The 19,670-nt window shown below is 39.6% G+C and overlaps 1 long non-coding RNA gene across 1 annotated transcript; it reads right to left on the bottom strand.

Annotated features, from left to right (window-relative positions):
- Positions 1-14,112: 14,112 nt before the first annotated feature.
- Positions 14,113-15,146, bottom strand: LOC149980791 (uncharacterized). The gene is made up of 4 exons (XR_016483126.1): positions 15,010-15,146; positions 14,780-14,886; positions 14,456-14,518; positions 14,113-14,247 (listed from the first exon to the last, which is right to left on the bottom strand). It is a non-coding gene; the product is annotated as an uncharacterized LOC149980791 (long non-coding RNA).
- Positions 15,147-19,670: the final 4,524 nt, after the last annotated feature.

Genomic DNA, 19,670 nt, shown 5'->3' with positions numbered 1-19,670 from the left:
AACAGAAGCTTATCAAGAACCTAACAATTGTCCAATAAAGCCCCAATTGTTTTTCCACTATTCATTTTTCCCTTAGGGGATTTTAGAAACACTTGAAATAAGGGCTGTGTTTTGTGTAGACTAACCCTGGCAGGACATTTTGAGTGACAATGCAAATATCTTTCAGACAAGGTGACTTATCAATACATTTGTCTCTATGAAATCTCAGATTCAAAAACTGCTAACTAGTATCAAAGTAGACCTCATGCAAGATTACAACTCCCTGCTAGCTCCTGCATGTTATCTCTAGCCAGCACCTTTGCTAACGTCACGAATCCTACTGAAGGTGGCTCCCCTTCCTGTTCGGGTGGCGCTCGGCGGTCGTCGGCTGCCACGGATCCTTTTTCCTCCCCATTGTCTGTTTGTTAGTTACACCTGTCTTTAGTTAGGTTAATTGGTTGGGCTTTATTATCCAGCTGGCCCGCCTGCTGGGTGTGCGGGATTGTTTTATGTGTACTCTAGTGCACGCCTGTAAGTCACGGTTTTGCGTGTACGTGTGTTGTCCGGGACTGTTTAGTTCCCCTGTGTTTTGGGGCATTTGTTTGAGTGGTGTCGTTTTCACCTGTGTGGTGAATAAAGAGGTATCGCTACTCTGAACTCTCTGTTTCCTGCGACTTCTTCCTCCACTACATCCCGGGCATTACAGCTAACAGGTATTGTGTCAATTTAAAACTTGCCCAAGACAGTTCAAAGAATACATTTTAAAGAAATGTTACCAATTTATTAGTACATTTAACTTCTTATGGCTGGGGGCAGTATTGAGTAGCATGGATGAATAAGGTGCCCAGAGTAAACTGCCTGCTCCTCAGTCCCATTTGGTAATGTATGCATAGTATTCGTATATTTGGATAGAAAACACTCTGACGTTTCCAAAACTGTTTGAATGATGTCTGTGAGTATAACAGAACTCATCTGGCAGGCAAAAACCTGAGAAAAAAATCCAACCAGGAAGTGGGAAATCTGAGGTTGGTCGATTTTCAACTCATTCCCTATTGAAGATACAGTGGGATATTGGTCATGTTGCACTTCCTAAGGCTTTCACTAGATGTCAACCATCTTTAGAAACTGTTTGAGGCTTCTACTGTAAAGGAGGGGGCTGATAAGGGCTCTTTGAATCAGTGGTCTGGCAGATTGCCACGAGCTGGTCACGCACATTCACATGAGAGGTAGCTCGCGCTCCATTGCTTTTCTATAGACAAAGGAATTCTCCAGTTGGAACATTATATACGTTTTATGTTAAAAACATCCCAAAGATTTATTCTATACATCGTTTGACATGTTTCTATGGACTGTAACGGAACTTTTTGACATTTTGTCTGTTCCTAGTGAACGCGCTTCGTGACTTTGGATTTGTTTACAAAACTCGCTAACAAAAGTAGCTATTTGGACATAAATGATGGACATTTTCGAACAAATCAAACATTTGTGGAACTGGGATTTCTGGGAGTGCATTCTGATGAAGGTCATCAAAGGTAAGTGAATATTTGTAATGTTATTTCTGACTTCTGTTGACTGCACAATATGGCGGATATCTTTTTGGCTTGTTGGGTCTCTGAGCGCCATACTCAGATTATTGCATGGTTTGCATTTTCCGTAAAGCTTTTTTTAAATCTGACACAGCGGTTGCATTAAGGAGAAGTGCATCTAAAGTTCCATGCATAACACTTGTATTTTCATCAACATTTATAATGAGTATTTCAGTAAATTGATGTGGCTCTCTGCAAAATCACTGGATGTTTTTGGAACTACTGAACATAACGCGCCAATATATACGCAGATCTTTTTATGTAAATATGAACTTTATCGAACAAAACATACATGTATTGTGTAACATGAAGTCCTATGAGTGTCATCTGATGAAGACCATCAAAGGTTAGGGATTAATTCTATCTCTATTTCTGATTTTTGTGACTCTTTGGCTGGAAAAATGGCAGTTTTTTTTCTGTGACTTGGCTCTGACCTAACATAATTGTTTGTGGCGCTTTCGCTTTAAAGCCTATTTGAAATCGATTAACAACAAGATTACCTTTAAAATGGTATAAAATACTTGTATGTTTGAGGAATTTTAATTATGAGATTTCTGTTGTTTTGAATTTGGTGCCCTGCACTTTCACTTGGTTGTTGTCATATCGATCCCATTAACGGGATCTCAGCCCTAAGAAGTTTTTAACTAACATTAGATAGTTAATCCAGAGATTCTTACCTTTGCCCCAATTCGACAGTGTCGTCCAGATCATCATGGCATTTTTAGTTCTTTATGATTGCCACATTAGCAGCTAAGTAGCATTTCAATTGTTGTGGGTAAATGCATGCGAATACATCAATAAAAGTTACTTTGTTATCAAAACATCACGCCAGGGTAAGCCTACACTTAAAATAAGGGCAGTGTTTCGTGTATCTAAAATCCCCTAGGGGAAAAATGTATGGTGGAATAACAATTGAAGCCATTTGCCTGTTTGATCGCTAGGTTTTATGGGTATAATGACTCAACCGTAAAATAAAGTCTAACCAAATTTAGACAGAATTGGTTAAACAGATCTGACTCGTCTTTGAGTCTTTCCTGAAGATGTTGACATGCTGAATCTTAGAGAAGCCAACCACTGACAGTGGATGTTTAAAATTAGGCAGTTCAGGATAATCAGAAGCTATGCAGGAACTTTCTCGATTTTGTCTGACAACTTTTTGATCTAGATTAGCCTTGGCAGAGCCACATAAAATAATTGTTTGAATATCTTCCTGATGTGTATATACAGTAATTCCATCCTTTGTGAGCAGAGCAGGGCAGTGTCCCCGGGATCTCCATGAGGAAGCACCACAGAGTGTTCATCCAGCTCAGCTGCAGCTCAGAGAACTGTTACCCTCAAATGCTGTGGACAGACTGCAGTGCTGAGATAACCTTAGCATAGACAGAGAGACCCAAACAGAAGGAGGGGGAGTCCTGTACTCCATCACCAGTCACATGAGAATAGGGATGGACCAACTGGAGGAGGTCACATGTGTGGTGATGTCAAAGGACCAGGGAACCAAGATGGAGACTGCATCACTGCAGATGACTGGTCTGCAATGTAGGGCCAAGTAGCCAAAAACAAGTGTAAAAAATTGAAACTATTGTAGATATGACATATGATCGACCTTGACTTTGGTTCCATTTTTATGATCTAGCAGTACTGCTGTGTACAGGGTTTTCTCTTTATTTTTTGTAGGGCCATTGCCAAGTAGCATTAGATTCATACCCATAGGAACAACTGGGTCTAGGGAGAACTGAGCTTCAGTCAGATGTTAAAGTGATATATCACTCATGTCACTGCAGACCTCAAAATTGGTCTAATATCAAAATGAGTCGATCATTCCAGGCCACGTGTCAATCCCAAATGAATAACCAAAATAGGCATAGCTTAATTCTATTATTACAGACTGTGGGTCAAGCGGCGTCGTAGGCAAGTATAAACCAGAACATGAAGCATGATTCCTAAACCAGGGAACATCACCAGGGTGACACAAATGTTTCTAAAACCCAGTCATCAATCACGATCCAGTATATATACTGAACAGAAATATAAACGCAACATGTAAAGTGTTGGTCCCATGTTTCATGAGCTGAAATAAAAATGAATTTTCCATTCGCACAAAAGCTTATTTCTCTCATTCTGTGAACAAATCTATTTACATCCCTGTTTGCGAGCATTATTTCAATTGACTGATTTCCTCATATGAACTATAACTCAGTAAAATATTTGAAATTGTTGCATGTTACATTTTTTAACTTAGAGATTTAGGAAATTGTACCCAAAGCTGACCTCAGAATCAGGGTCAATCTCAGGGAGCAAGTCACAATACTCATACAACGTGAAAAGATTGAGACCCCACTGAGTGGAGTGAGCCTCTGGGTTAACTACTATCAGAACAAAGGTGGGTGTAACCTCGGAGGTGACGTGGTGTTCCAACCACTAACCCCACACATCCTGTGATAGCACTTGGCCTCCAGTACAAATAACTTGTTGTTTTGTTCAGTACTAAGAACATAAAAGGACATATATTGTTACTGACTTACTTCGGGGTGGCAGGGTAGCCCTAGTGGTTAGAGCATTGGACTAGTAACCAAAAGGTTGCAAGTTCATATCCCTGAGCTGACAAGGTCTGTCGTTCTGCCCCCGAACAGGCAGTTAACCCACTGTTCTTAAGGCCGTCATTGAAAATAAGAATTTGTTCTTAACTGACTTGCCTAGTTAAATTAAGGTCAAAAAAATAAGAAGAACATAAAAGGGGACCGAAAGGGAGACTTAATCCCTCACCATGGGCCAGAGGGTGGAGGGGTGCTGACACAAGGAATATTATTGGTTCCTACACTCACGCCATCCTGGGTTCATATTAGATACACCTTCACATATAAAAGCCATGTTCTCTTTCAGCTACTCTCCACAGCAACATGTGTTGCTGAGGTCAAAAAGAGTGGTGAGTGGTGTCTGAGGAAGATGTGAAAGCAAACACTTTCACCCCGCCTAAACACAGGCCCATATGAGGGAGGAAATACAGCCAATACAGAGTCTGAAGGGAGACATATTACAACAGTAATTAAAACATGTAAGCATATTCTGCAAATGAGACACCTTAATTATTTCAATGTTACTTAGCTAATTCTGATTTCCCTCCTATATTCCTCTCTCAAAAGGACTATGTTCTTTCTTGAGAAAATAAGAATAGTAACATGGCAACTTACATGGTACAGGTTATAAAAATCAATCAAATTAATGAATTAAAAAACTATATTTCCATGTAAACTACCTCCGTTGGGAAACTAAGTTTACAACCTTTATTCCTCAGGACATTATCACAAATAGAAAAAATAGAAATGAGAATCCGAAAACACAGATTGCTAGATACACACCTCATCAGATCAAATGGTACAGTCATGTCTCTGGCATCTGGTACAGTCCAATGGGTCTGCATGATATAAGTGCTGATCCCCTTTTGTCCAGCCTTTCCGTTCAGTTCATCGTATGGTACCTCTTCAGTCACCACCGTCCATATGGCAACTGTAACTAGAGAGATAAGAACAAGGGCAAACACCATGATGCTCAGAGTCTCAGCTTGGCTCTCCCCTGGCCATCTAGTCCCTCGACGACTACCCTACACCATCGTGAAGTCCATCATCCCCCTGGTGGTATGGCACCATCCTGCAGTGGCTAGCATGGATCCACAAGGACCTCTATAGCTACTCAGACAGCGGTGAGGGTTGTCAGCAACACCTGGAACGGTCCAGTAAAACCATCAGCAAAACAGGAGACACAGCTGCTGCGTTTCCAGCCAGATAAGCCACTGCATTGCCTTTGGAGACAGGATCAGAAGAGTTAGTATGTGCCAGACACTTACACACTGCTATTTCAGAGGGGAGAAGAATTGCTTTCAAGAGGTTATCAACCCGTTTCGATAGGCAATTGTTTTATACCAGAGGACGTGAGGAACCCACACCGTTTCCACAGAGTACCAAAATCATGCATGACCCCAAATGCATACCTGCTGTCAGTATAGATTGTGGCCTTTAGCCAGGATACAAGTGCTTAAGAGTGCATACAGTTCTGCAGCCTGAGCTGAAAGATGTGATGCCAATTCAAGTGTGGTTGAAGCTGATGTTATAGTATAGGCAATAAAGTGGTTCTCCTTTCTCAGACCTCTAAGCTGAATCATCCACAAATAGTTCCAAATCAGCATTTTGGTTTTGATACAAGCTCTTTTCAGGGTCACATGAGACATATTAAGAAGCACATACTGATAGAGGAGCAGCCTTGCTGGAGTCAGATGAGCAGTCTTTGCCTGTAAGATGAGAGCATGAACAGTGTGAAGCACATTCAGTTAGTTGACTCATAGCAACAATGTCAGCACAAACCAGTACAGCTTCAAAAGCAGCAGCTACTGCTCTCAAACAGCACACCAGGCCTTTAGCAACACTATCTAATTGCTCAGAATGGTAACCCACGGGTCTCTGATTCCCCCCATGGTCCTGTGTCAACACAGATGACATAAAACCCTTTTTTTCCACACACAAGCAGGTGAAATGGTTTAGAATGGTCAGGGAGACCCAGACATGGGGAAGTAGTCATGAGTTGTTTCAGTTTCATCAGAGCAGTTTGTCCTTCAGAGGTCCATTTTATTTTTTCATTCATAGCCATCTTGTCACCATCAATGAGATCTGAGAGAGGCTGGACAACCTCGGCATAGTCAGGCAGCCACACCTTACTGGTGATGTCACTGCCATACCAGTCAGTGACATCATGTGGTGTCTGGTAACAGGCTGGGGGACAGACAGATAGTTTGCACTCTCTCTGGACCCAGCTGTCTGCCATTGGGGGTGATATCACCCCCAAATACTTTACAGTTTGGGAGACAAGTTGCAACTTATTTTTTGAAACTTTTTGGTGGTTCTCTGCCAGAAAGGTCAAAAGAGTTTGAGTATCAGTTTCACACGCCTCAAGAGTTTCAGAGCACAATAACAAGTCATCAACATACTTTATTAGAGTGCTCCCCGCTGGGAAAATGAAGCGCTTCAAATGTTGTGCTAATGTAGCTAAGGATATTGCCAGAGACTCAGTGTAACTCTTTCCGAAGAACGTGAAAGCAAAACCGGAACTGTGACGCTGGTGCAACGGGAATGCCTAGAAACACATTAGCCAGATCAATAACAGGAAACCACATAGCTATGGCTGGAACTGCAGACAACAACCTAGTTGGATTGGGAACCACAGGGGCACGGCCAAAGACAGCTTCATTAACTGGCCTTAAATCTTGAACAAAACGGCAATCCCCTGAGGCTTTTCTTACAGGCAAGATAGGGGTATTACAAGGTGACTCTGGACACAGGACTAACCCTCCATGCTCTAGCAATGAAGCATGTACCTTGAGTAATACCAGCAGTGATCAGAGAAGAGGAATTGATGCTGCCATTTCTCCTCACAAAAGGAGACTGGCAAGGGCATAGTTACATGTTCCCTGAAGGGGAGACCCGATGCCGTCAAGGGGTCTGGCAAGCCGTGTCCTCTGCTCCCATGTGCTCCCACGGCTCCTGCTCCTTCACTCACACACTCACAGAAACACAGAACACATACACAGAGCGAAAGAACAAACAGAATAAACAGGTTACCACTTTTCTGATTTTATATTTTATCCATATGAACAGGGAATTTCATATATCCATTAAAATATTGCCTACTTAGTGGCCCCAGAATGGGGTGTTATTTCCATACGGGAATATCACCTACTGCTAATTTTTTATTTATTTTATTTATTTATTTCACCTTTATTTAACCAGGTAGGCAAGTTGAGAACAAGTTCTCATTTACAATTGCCAAGATAAAGCAAAGCAGTTCGACACATACAACAACACAGAGTTACACATGGAGTAAAACAAACATACAGTCAATAATACAGTATAAACAAGTCTATATACGATGTGAGCAAATGAGGTGAGATAAGGGAGGTAAAGGCAGAAAGGCCATGGTGGCAAAGTAAATACAATATAGCAAGTAAAACACTGGAATGGTAGATTTGCAATGGGAGAATGTGCAAAGTAGAAATAAAAATAATGGGGTGCAAAGGAGCAAAATAAATAAATAAATTAAATACAGTAGGGAAACAGGTAGTTGTTTGGGCTAAAGTATAGGTGGGCTATGTACAGGTGCAGTAATCTGTGAGCTGCTCCGACAGTTGGTACTTAAAGCTAGTGAGGGAGATAAGTGTTTCCAGTTTCAGAGATTTTTGTAGTTCGTTCCAGTCATTGGCAGCAGAGAACTGGAAGGAGAGGCGGCCAAAGAAAGAATTGGTTTTGGGGGTGACTAGAGAGATATACCTGCTGGAGCGTGTGCTACAGGTGGGAGATGCAATGGTGACCAGCGAGCTGAGATAAGGGGGGACTTTACCTAGCATGGTCTTGTAGATGACATGGAGCCAGTGGGTTTAAATACTGTGGTATAGATTCTCTAATGTCTATCCAAATGTGCAAAACTACCAACAGAGCACCTGTGTCTCCTATCTAACTGTGCAACACAGTCCCAAAAATCCAATACAACATCAACACCAGGAATAACAAAACACTAAAAATAGCATATAACAATTGTAACCAAGGGCATTCCTGTTTACCCCATTTATCAAAACATTACACATTATAATTTGAACTTTGCCAAGCCAGGTGCCCTCGTAAGGCGTCACACCTGCGCTCTAGTCCCTCGTTCTATGGACTTTTGACTGCCCGCAACTGGCTAGTTAACAATTATGTACAAGGATACCTCACTTAATATGGGTTCCTGGAACGGTAGCGCCCCACCTGGCCAACATCCGGATTTGATTTGATTTGATCCGGTGAAATTGCAGAGCGCCAAATTCAAATTAAATTACTATAAATATTTAACATTCATGAAATCACAAGTGTAATACATCAAAATAAAGCTTAACGTGTTGTTAATCCAGAAAGTCAGAAATAGCAATAAAATTGATCACTTACCTTTGATCTTCGTATGGTTGCACTCACAAGACTCCCAGTTACAAAATAAATGTTCATTTTGTTCGATAAAGTCCCTGTTTATATCCAAAAACCTCAATTTGTTGGGGCGGTTTTTTTAACAGTTCTGGAAACTTTAGAGTGTTATCTTTCCAAATCTACCAATTATACGCGTAGCAGGCAGTTTACTTTGGGCACGCTTTTCATCCGGAGGTGAGGTACAAAGTTATGTCCAGAATGTGACCAGTTTATTTTGGTATGCAATGTTCAGACATTCACAGAAATAGCTACATCATAACACAATCATCCAAACCAGAAAAGGTGAGGTTAATCTTTTCATACGTGAGTTCCAAATATCTCTAACGGTCCCCCCAGCGTGAGTTTTTTAGCCGTGTGATGTCAGAATGTGCTCACTGTTCCAAAATGTGATTGTTACGCAACAGGACAGTAAATCCACGCTGCCCTCAAACCTGTTTCAACCTGTCAATTTCAAATGATTTTCTATTCTATTTTTATTTTCAAACAACACTTTGAATTGCGGTGTGTTCCGCCTACTCATTAATTCCCCCAAAAAAGGAGGCCATTTCACTTTTGCGGACAATGAACTTTTTAGGTATTACTGACCTGGACAAACTTCCCCAAATACTTCCCATTTGTTTCGGTAGAGATTTGTGCAGCCCCAGTCAGAACAGGGGCTGTTCGCAAGTGCCCGTATTGCATTCATTGTTGTTTTCATTACTGATAATAACTGGAAAAGTGTGTGTTTCTATCAAAGTAAGTGCCTTATTACAGTATAGTTTCTGTATGTCTTATGTTGTCTCTACTGTAGCTCACTGTATGTATGGAGCATAATCTTTATGTACATTCCTTATAACCATGGACACGCGAGGTAACGTTACTAATTGCATAACCTTTATGGTGTTATATTCAAATCGGCTTATGTAGCTAGCTACATTATTCTATTATCTCTGTAAAACACTGTTAATTGTGTCAGAAGTGTTAACTTGTGTTGTCTTTTGAAGCTACCCTGGCCTTATGACCATGTTTTGTTTTCATTTGGCCTGTATAGCTCTGTTTTGCCCTGCCCTACCCTGCCCCCTTATGGGGCTCAACAATTACTGTTTCTTACTGTTATATAACTCATATTTGTGATTTTGTGAATGCATTATATTATTTTTATATCAGGGTTATTGTTACTTCTTTGTAATATTGTTTTATTGCTATATCCTGATATTGTATTCTAACTACTAATAATTCATCTTTATTCTGTACTTTCAGAAACCACACACACGAACAGTATTGAACGTTATTTGTCAATATCATAACTGCAACTGGACATGTTTGGAGCTGAAGATTGAGGACAGCTTGTGTATGCTAGCGTACACTCCTTAACAGGTTTACTGGATGAAAACACAGCAAGAAAACACATACTGTAGGCCAATATGTAATAGTTGTGTATTTTGGTGTTTGAATTGGTGGTGGTCGAACAACAACAACAATTTGTTTAACTAGAGGAAAAAAACCTGCAAGAAAAGACTGACGGATTATGAATATGCATATAATATAACCCATATTTCATATTAATGCAGTGATTGAACAACAACTGCATTTCCACCCCCCACCTCTAAAGGCATAGTATTATGGCAGGTCACCTGTCAGGTCAGTTAGTCAGTAATTGCTGGAGATGTGCTCAGTAGTGCTTGAGCATATGATACTCCCCAAATCATGGTGAAACACATAGAGGTGTGTCACAATTTAAACACATGTACTTTGTCAACCTCCTCAATGCTACAGCTTAGCTCACTAAAGCAGAAGCTTTCACCCCCGCCTAACCACAGGCCCATATGAGGGAGGAAGTACAGCCGCCAACACCAGAGTCTGAAGGGAGACATATCAACAGTAAGTAAAACATGTAAGCATATTCTGCAAATGAGACGCCTTAACCTTTTCACACGTGAGTTCTAAAGGTCTCCCCAGCATGAGTTGTTTTATGCACGTAATGTCAGAATGCGCTCACTGTTCCAAAATGTGATTATTACGCAACATGACAGTTAACATGCGCTGCCTGATAATTATCTATAGGCCATGTTTCAACTTGTCAATTTCAAATTATTTTCTAGCAAGTTGTATTTTCTAAAAACAGGTTGAATTGAGGTGTGTTCCGCCTCCTCATTAATTCACATAGAAGGAGCCCATTTCTGCGTTGCGTACAATTTATGTTTGAGGCTTTACTTTACTGAGCCCACTGCACTTCACTCATGTTTGCGCAGATCTAGTGTGCATATATTTGCGCAGTCTTGCAAGAATTTGAACATGTTCTTGGTGGCACTCGCTTTGCCTTCCTTGTTGTTTTCCTTACACATAAGTAAGTTCCTTATTTTCTGTATATCGTGTTCTCGTTTCTACTGTAGGCGCATACAGTATGTATGTAAAGAGGATCATGTATTTACAGTTTTATTCACTTGTTTTCAATTACTAGTGACAAATAATGCATTCTGATTATTGCAAATATTGTAATGGATACCTATGATGTGTGTAAAATACTTTTTTGAATGCTGTACTGATTATAATGAGCTAAGCTATTTGCCAGCTATGTGTGGCGCCATGTTTGTTGACATTATACAATGCATTCTGTCAGATCAAAGATGTTATAATGAGGTGAAGGAATGGTTCACTCATCTTTCGAGAAAACCTCCGGAAGTGAATGAAGGGAAGTGGATGATTGTAGATGACACACCCCCTTCAACATGCATACTATAAACAGACCAAACTCATCTTGTCTCCTCTTATTATCTTTGGTTGATGCGGAAAAAACAAGCATGGCTGTGCGCAGAAACTCCCCATTGTCGGATTACTTTCGATTTCGAGAAAGTGTTTAACTCAGTTATTTCGATCAATGGCGAGCTCACCCGTGATATGATTTATTATAAATAGTAATTGCTATTAGCTAATTCATATTGTAGTTTGTCAGCCGAGAGGTATAAAAATATGACCGCTTGTGTTATGTACATCTTTCCTCAGTTAGCGCTAGGACAATTGTCGCCTACATTTTTCTGGTTTGGATGATTGTGTTATGCTGTAGCTATTTCTGTGAATGTCTGAACATTGCATACCAAAATAAACTGGTCACATTCTGGACATAACTTTTGTAAGGACCTTGTTTGTGCAAAATGTTTCTGAAAAAAACATTGTGAACAGCTCAAATGCTGATTGTTGTGTCATACCAAAACTGGACGTCCTTAATAAGCGTTATAATCACACCTTTTTGATCGTAAGCTACAGGTACCACTGTAGAATGATCACACCCGTGTGAAAAGGTTAAATATGTCAATGTTACTTAGCTAATTCTGATTTCCCCCCAACAACCACGTCTACAACTCTGCATTAGTGATTCCTGTGTTTCTGGAACTGGTGTGTATCACTAAATCTCTTTCTATTTTAATAAGAACATATTTTGTATTTTTTCTGAACATATCTATTCATGTGATAAGGGTTTCACCAGTCATTTATTTTAAGAGGTATGCTTTTTACTTCCAGATATTCAGGAGAAACAGGAGAAACAGAAGCCTATTAGTAAATCAAATATGTATACTTTCATTAACTGACTTACTATTTACGCATCAATAATTAATTAATTAGTATTCAAAATCCTAAAGAAGTTTTTTTGATTATTCTTCATCATTACATGAAGTCAAAGCAGAACTAAAAGAGAAGAATAAAAGTATCTCAAATCCATCCTCAATATATGAAGTATTAAATTCAGTTTCACTCAATCTTTGTATGGTTTCATATGGATTTTCTCAGAAAGATTAACGATGTTCCTCTTACAGAACTCACCAACATGGATCAGTTATTGGGAATCAAAACAAAATCAAATTGTATTGGTAACATACACATGGTTAACAGATGTTAATGCAAGTGTAGCGAAATGTTTGTGCTTCTAGTTCCAACAGTGCAGTAATATCTAAGAAGTAATCAAAACATTTTCACAAAAACAACCTAATACACACAAATCTAAAGGGATGGAATGAGAATGTGTACATATAAGTATATAGATGAGTGATGGCCGAGCAGCATAGGTAAGATGCAATAGATGGTATAAGATACAGTATATACATACAGTGGTTCCTCCTTTAAAAGTTGCGAGTTTGCACCGCGGGACTTAAGAGGTACCCAGGATCACGGCTTCATTACTCCAGACCACCACAAGGGGGAGGTGGAGCACTCATTAGGCATTTGGGTCCCAAGATTTTTACATGACCAATCATATCTATTTTTGACACGAGCCACCCTTGCCTTGTGGCGATCTTCAACAAAGATGGCTGACAAAACATCACGGTGGAACCAGATGTAAGTTGTTATAACGAGTCAAGAAAAAACTTACAATAGAAAAGAATGTTAAATAATGTAGAGACAAACGTTTGTGCAATTTTTTTTTTTTGCCACAAAGTTAATTCATGAAAATGTCTATTTAGCAAGTTATCTGACTAGCTAACATTAGCCAGCTAGCTAGTGTTAGGAGAATGACTTTGTAATGTGTGTTGTTTAATGTTTTAGGGACTCCTGAGAAAACCAGCAAACCAGGTTGTCGTCTTGTGAAACAGTGAATGTAAAGAATCTCACTAAAGCATTTACTGCAAATTGAATGTACAATTGTGTAAGCTTGCCGTGCAATGCAGCTGAAGTAACAGCTAACTATTTACTTGCAAATTGTGTAGTGGAGGATAAAAATAACTGTATGAATATGGATGTGTAGCAAGCTACAATATGTAGCCGATCTGTTTATGGACCCTAAAACGTTTGGTATGAATATGAAATCAGAACCTATCTATGAACCTCAGCTATCATAGTTGTTGTATCAACTTCAAGTCTGAATAGCATTAATTAAGCCTATGGATAGAGTAGAATATAATAACTTTATTGTGCCAAGGATACAAGTCCTATATACACACGTACTGTAGTTATTACCACGTATGAGATTCCAACATTGTAGCCTGTACATTGAATATATTCACTGATAATGTACTCTTCCTTGGCAAATAAAGGTGCGGTTCGGGTATGAATCTCTGAGACATTATTTTTCAGTCATGTCAAACTCCATTATTTGAATGATGCTGTGTCTGCATGTATGTATTACAATTATACACTTCAACAGTGTTTACCACTCCTGCTCCTGGGACATCAATGATTACACACTGTAACTATGAAATAGACTAGAAACATGATTGATTCGTAATTCATATATACAGAAAAGATCTATGCATATCTAACTCCCTTCATCTGCATTAGTTTGAGGACACAGGATAGTATTTCAATGAGATACTTATCTTCAACCTGTGGAGAATGTGAAACGCTTTATTGAAAGAAGTTCATTATCCAGGTGTTATAAATACATAAATTAATTTATAATTATGATAATTGTAATATTATAAATACAAGTTCAATCTCTACTTCAATGCACATATATTCAATGCATTATAAAATGGGGTAAAAAAAGACGAGATGCGGAGAGAGGTGTAGAAGACAAGGGGAAAGAGGTATGAAGAGCGGCAGACAGCATATGATTCATGAATTACAGTGCTACCCTAATATTCTCTCAGTTCATCACAATTGCGGTGTCTCCTAACCAGCCTTGGGCCCCCAGTTGGCCCGAAGGTTATCTTAAGAGTGGGTGAGGTGGCGATGACGGGACTGGCTTCCTCTCTCACATCAAAACATACCTGCAGACGAGAGACAGATGGATTGAGAGAGAACATGATTAAGCCTTGTTTTCTTATTATAACACGGCCAGTCATCTTAAATCAAGAGGAGAAATGCAAAACTGACCTTGGATCATTAACTCTGGGACTACTACATCTCTGTCTTATTTTCATTTTAAAGCATCTCTTTAATAATACTTCCTGTTGACCCGACCAAGTGAAATCTCACCTATGATCATGCTGTGCCCTCTGTGTCAGCCAGTTCAGAATGGGGAGGGGTTCACCAAACCAGCTTATATAACCGTAGAGAGTTTAGAGAGAAGGGGGAGATGGATGAAGTGAGTAAGAGAGAGACTCTTATTTTGTACAGAGTACTTTATGATGAAAAACAGACACATAAGGACAAACAATAAAATGGCTGTGTTTATGTGGTGTAAATCTGAAAATTAGCAGCTGACATCTTAAGGGTTTTTAAATTAATGCATGTGAGACATTTCCATGTACAACAAAACAGGCAGAGATGGGGAAAAACAACACTGAACAGTTTAATTACCTCTGGTTATGGACACTTTTGCCAGCAATAAAGCTTCCACAGCCTGTTCCTCGGACAGTGAACATCTGGCAATATCTACATTTGAGACTCCTTGGTCAGCTCGCTCTCTGAAAGTAAAGAAAATAGCTTCTTTTTTATACATATGAAAACAATAGCTGAGATATGATCATTCAATCTCAGGCAGCAGATGTGATTTTTAGGATACGACAATACAGCCCAGTGCTGCTTACCTGACATACAATCTTCATCCGCTTTGACTTCCTTTGTGTATAAAAAAGTTGCTTTCAGAACAATTATTTTTGATTGAAAATAAAAAAGGTTTTGCTTGACAAAAAGACAAAATGTACCTCCATAAGCATATAACAATTTGCCTGTGAATAACCACACCTTCATACAAACGCATGCAGAATTCTTGACGCACAACCGAAAAGGGCTGCCATATCGTGCCTGCACGCCCACAGGCGAGCCACTCAGGAGCAGAATGATGACGTGTGGAAGAGGGAAAGGAATGAGATGGGAACAGAAATTTGTTGCAAGTTGGGGAGGGGGGCTAATAGCAGAACAATAGACTATTCAACCTTTACTAAAGAATAGTCTCATAGCCTAGCTAGGTGTGAATTTTAATCATATACCAGATTTAATCTAACGACCAATTGGTGGCTTGCTACTCAATGTAATAAAGTAATGACTTTTCAAAGAAGTTACCTTACGCGTTATGTTGGCTGACAATTTGCTACACTGTCCTTACATAGTATATCATTACAGCAGTATGTACTGGTATGTTAGCTAGCTACCTAACATTAGTAGTTATACATCATACTTGCCAGTATATTAACTATAGGCTAACTACCCAACGTTTATTGACTTGATTATTCTCGTCATTCTTAGCTTAGCTAAATGGTGTAGTCTTGATGCTTTCTCAATGGACATTAATGGAATTCCATTAAAAATTGATCCCTTTTTTATTTTACCACTACAATCTTTTCGTCGCACAAAACTGGAAAAAAACATTGTTACCCATCGCTTCACAAAAGCCACAGCTCTCAGTGACGTCACCAATTGAACCGCTATTAGTGCGGACCCCACTAACTAGCTAGCCATTTCACACCGGTTACACCCGAAAAAATCTAAATATACACATTGCAAGATATTTGGCGAAATAGACAGACGTGCCCATATTCCCCCATAGGAAACAATGAAGACCTCGGAGTTCCAATATTATTTTTGTTATTTACATTTTGTTGTTTACATTTTAACTATAAAACAACTGAGCAGCTCTCATTGCCAACAATAGTGAAGCAGGCATTGTGACGTTGAACAATAAGCTGGGAATAGAACATTCGGAATGCCACGGTGCTCAATAGAACTAATAGTGTCACGTTCTGACCTTAGTTCTTTTGTTATGTCTTTGTTTTATTATGGTCAGGGTGTGAATTGGGTGGGTTGTCTATGTTCTTTTTTCTATGATTTGGGATTTCTGTATTTGGCCTGGTATGGTTTTCAATCAGAGGCAGCTGTCAATCGTTGTTCCTGATTGAGAACCATACTTAGGTAGCCTGGTTTCACTTTTGAGTTGTGGGTGATTATTTTCTGTTCTGTGTTTTGTTTCACCGTTCAGGACTGTTCGTTATGTTGTTTTATTGTTTTGTTCAGTATTTCTTATTAAAAAGAGATGAACACTTACCACGCTGCACCTTGGTCCTCCTCTCTTTCTCCCAAACGTCGAACGTTACAAATAGGAGCTGGCAGGGTGAAAAATGCTTGAAAATAAGGCCTGTTTTTTCGCGATTACTTCAAAAAGACAGCAAGCAGCTGGGAAATATGGTCATAGTATGAAACTGGGCTCCACGGCGGATGCAATGAACTCATTTTTATTCAAATATAACATTATAAATGTCATGTGTCCAGCCTAATATCTACACGAATTTCAGAGCACTCTAGTCTGAGTGTATCAGAGCACAGCACAGCATAATGAATTTATGAGCGCTCAATACCCGTTGAATATGGCCGTGTCAGTAAACTCGGGGGAAAAAAGCGTAATTAAATTGTTTCCAGCAGCACATTTACGCTCTGGTTAAAACACAAAATATATTTATGTTAGATCACCACCAAATTCAAAAAAACACACAGCCATTTTTCCCGGCTAAAGATAGTCACAAAAGCAGAATTAGAGATGAAGATTATCAAAGGTTAGAGATTAATTTAATCAGATGACACTCAAATGACATCATGTTACACAATACATTTATGTTTTGTTCGATAATATTCATATTTATATCCACAAATCTCGGTTTACCATGTAAATGAGTATTTACAAAGAGCCACGTCATATAACAGAAATACTCATCATAAACTTTGACGAAAGATACATGTTTTACATATAATTAAAGATACACTGGTTGTTAATGCAACCGCTGTGTCAGATTTTTTTTAGATATATATTTTTTAAATATATTTTTTGAATTTTACCCCTTTTTCTCCCAAATTTTGTGGTATCCAATTGTTGTAGTAGCTACTATCTTGTCTCATCGCTACAACTCCCGTACGGGCTCGGGAGACGAAGGTTGAAAGTCATGCGTCCTCCGATACACAACCCAACCAAGCCGCACTGCTTCTTAACACAGCGCACATCCAACCCGGAAGCCAGCCGCACCAATGCGCCGGAGGAAACACCGTGCACCTGGCCACCTTGGTTAGCGCGCACTGCGCCCGGCCCGCCACAGGAGTCGCTGGTGCGTGATGAGACAAGGACACCCCTACCGACCAAGCCCTCCCTAACCCGGGCGACGCTAGGCCAATTGTGCGTCGCCCCACAGACCTCCCGGTCGCGGCCGGTTACGACAGAGCCTGGGCGCGAACCCAGGGACTGGCGCTGCAGTACAGCGCTCTTAACCACTGCGCCACCCGGGAGGCCCCCCAGATTATTTTTTAAACGTTACGAAAAAAAAATACCATGCAATAATCTGAGACGGCGCTCAGAGTAAATATATTTCTCTGCCATGTTGGAGTCAACAGAAATACGAAATGACATCATAAATATTCCCTTACCTTCATCAGAATGCAATGCAAGGAATCCTAGTTCCGCAATAAATCGTTGTTTTGTTCCATAATGTCCATTACTAGTGTCCAATTAGCTGCTTTTGCTAGCACGTTTTGTTCACATGTCCAAAAGCTGGTGCCGGTCCAGGTGAACTCGGACGAAAACTTCAAAAAGTTATATTCCAGGTCAAATAAACTGGTCAAACTAAGTAGAGAATCAATCTTCAGGATGTTATTATCATATATATCCAATAATGTTCCAACCGGAGCATTCGTTTTTGTCTACAGAGTAATGGAACGCAAGGCGATATGACTACTGCGCATAACCAGGAACTGGCATTCTGCCAGACCAGTGACTCAAATAGCTGCCATCCGGTCCCACATCACACTAGAGGCTTCATTCCGCGTTCTACTGACTGTTGACATCTAGTGGAAGGCGAGGGAAGTGCGAACAGATCCATATCTTATTTGGATGTGAATAGGCGATGAGTTGAAAATCAACCAGCCCCAGAATTTCCACTTCCTGTTTGGAAGTTTGCCTGCCCTATGAGTTCTGTTATACTCACAGACATAATTCAAACAGTTTTAGAAACTTCAGAGTGTTTTCTATCCAATAGTTATCATAATATGCATATATTAGCATCTGGGACAGAGTAGGAGGCAGTTAACTATGGGCACGCAATTCATCCAAAGTGAAAATGCTGCCCCCTATCCCTAAAAGGATTAACTCTCTGATGGCCTTGAGATAGCTGTTTTTCTGTCTCCCAGTCCCAGTATTGATGCACCTGTACAGACCTCGTCTTCTGGATGGTAGCAGGGTGAACAGGCAGTGGATCAGGTGGTTGTTGTCCTTGATGATCTTGATGATATATAACATACTATACAGTCAATTTAACATTATTTAGTTCATTAATGTCAAATGCAGAATGATGTACAGTAACACATTTATTTTGTATCCACACAGGAATAACTGGAAACATTTCAGACACTATATACTCCTTTCCCAAGTCAATGTGATATTCATTTGATTATACCTCATATAGTTTGTTCCTGAGAAAAGACCAATTATGTAAAACATGAATGACCTCTTTCTATATAGTTTGGAACTTCTTATGGCTGCAATCCCGTTAACGGAATCGATATGACAACAGTCAGTGAAAGTGCAGGGCGCCAAATTCAAACAACAGAAATCTCATAATTAAAATTCCTCAAACATACATGTATCTTATACCATTTTAAAGGTCATCTTGATGTTAATCCCACCAAAGTGTCTGATTTCAAATTGGCTTTTCAGCGAAAGCACCACAAACGATTATGTTAGGTCACCGCAAAATCACAGACAAACACAGTCATTTTTCCAGCCAAAGACAGGAGTCACAAAAATCAGAAATGGAGAGAATTAATCCCTAACCTTTGATGATCTTCATCAGATGAAACTCATAGGACTTCATGTTACACAATAGATATATTTTTTGTTCGATAAAGTTAATATTTATATCCAAAAACCTCAGTTTACATTGGCGCCATGTTCAGAAATGCCTCCAAAATATCCGGAGAAATTGCAGAGAGCCACGTCAAATAACATAAATACTCATCATAAACTTTGATGAAAGATACATGTTTTACATAGAATTAAAGATACAGTTGTTCTTAATGCAACCGCTGTATCAGATTTCAAAAAGCTTTACGGCAAAACACAAGATTCAATAATCTGAAAACAGCGTTCAGCCATAAAAGCAAGCCATACAGTTATCCGCCAAATTGTGCAGTCAACAAAACTCATAAAAAGCATTATAAATCTTTACTTACCTTTGCTGATCTTCGTCGGAATGCACTCCCAGGACTCCCACAA

This window comes from Oncorhynchus mykiss, chromosome 9, assembly GCF_057628025.1.
Source record: "Oncorhynchus mykiss isolate SJ-2025 chromosome 9, ASM5762802v1, whole genome shotgun sequence".
In the NCBI taxonomy this organism is placed as follows: domain Eukaryota; kingdom Metazoa; phylum Chordata; class Actinopteri; order Salmoniformes; family Salmonidae; genus Oncorhynchus; species Oncorhynchus mykiss.
Note: the sequence above shows the minus strand (reverse complement) of the source record. Positions and strands in the feature narration are given on the sequence as shown.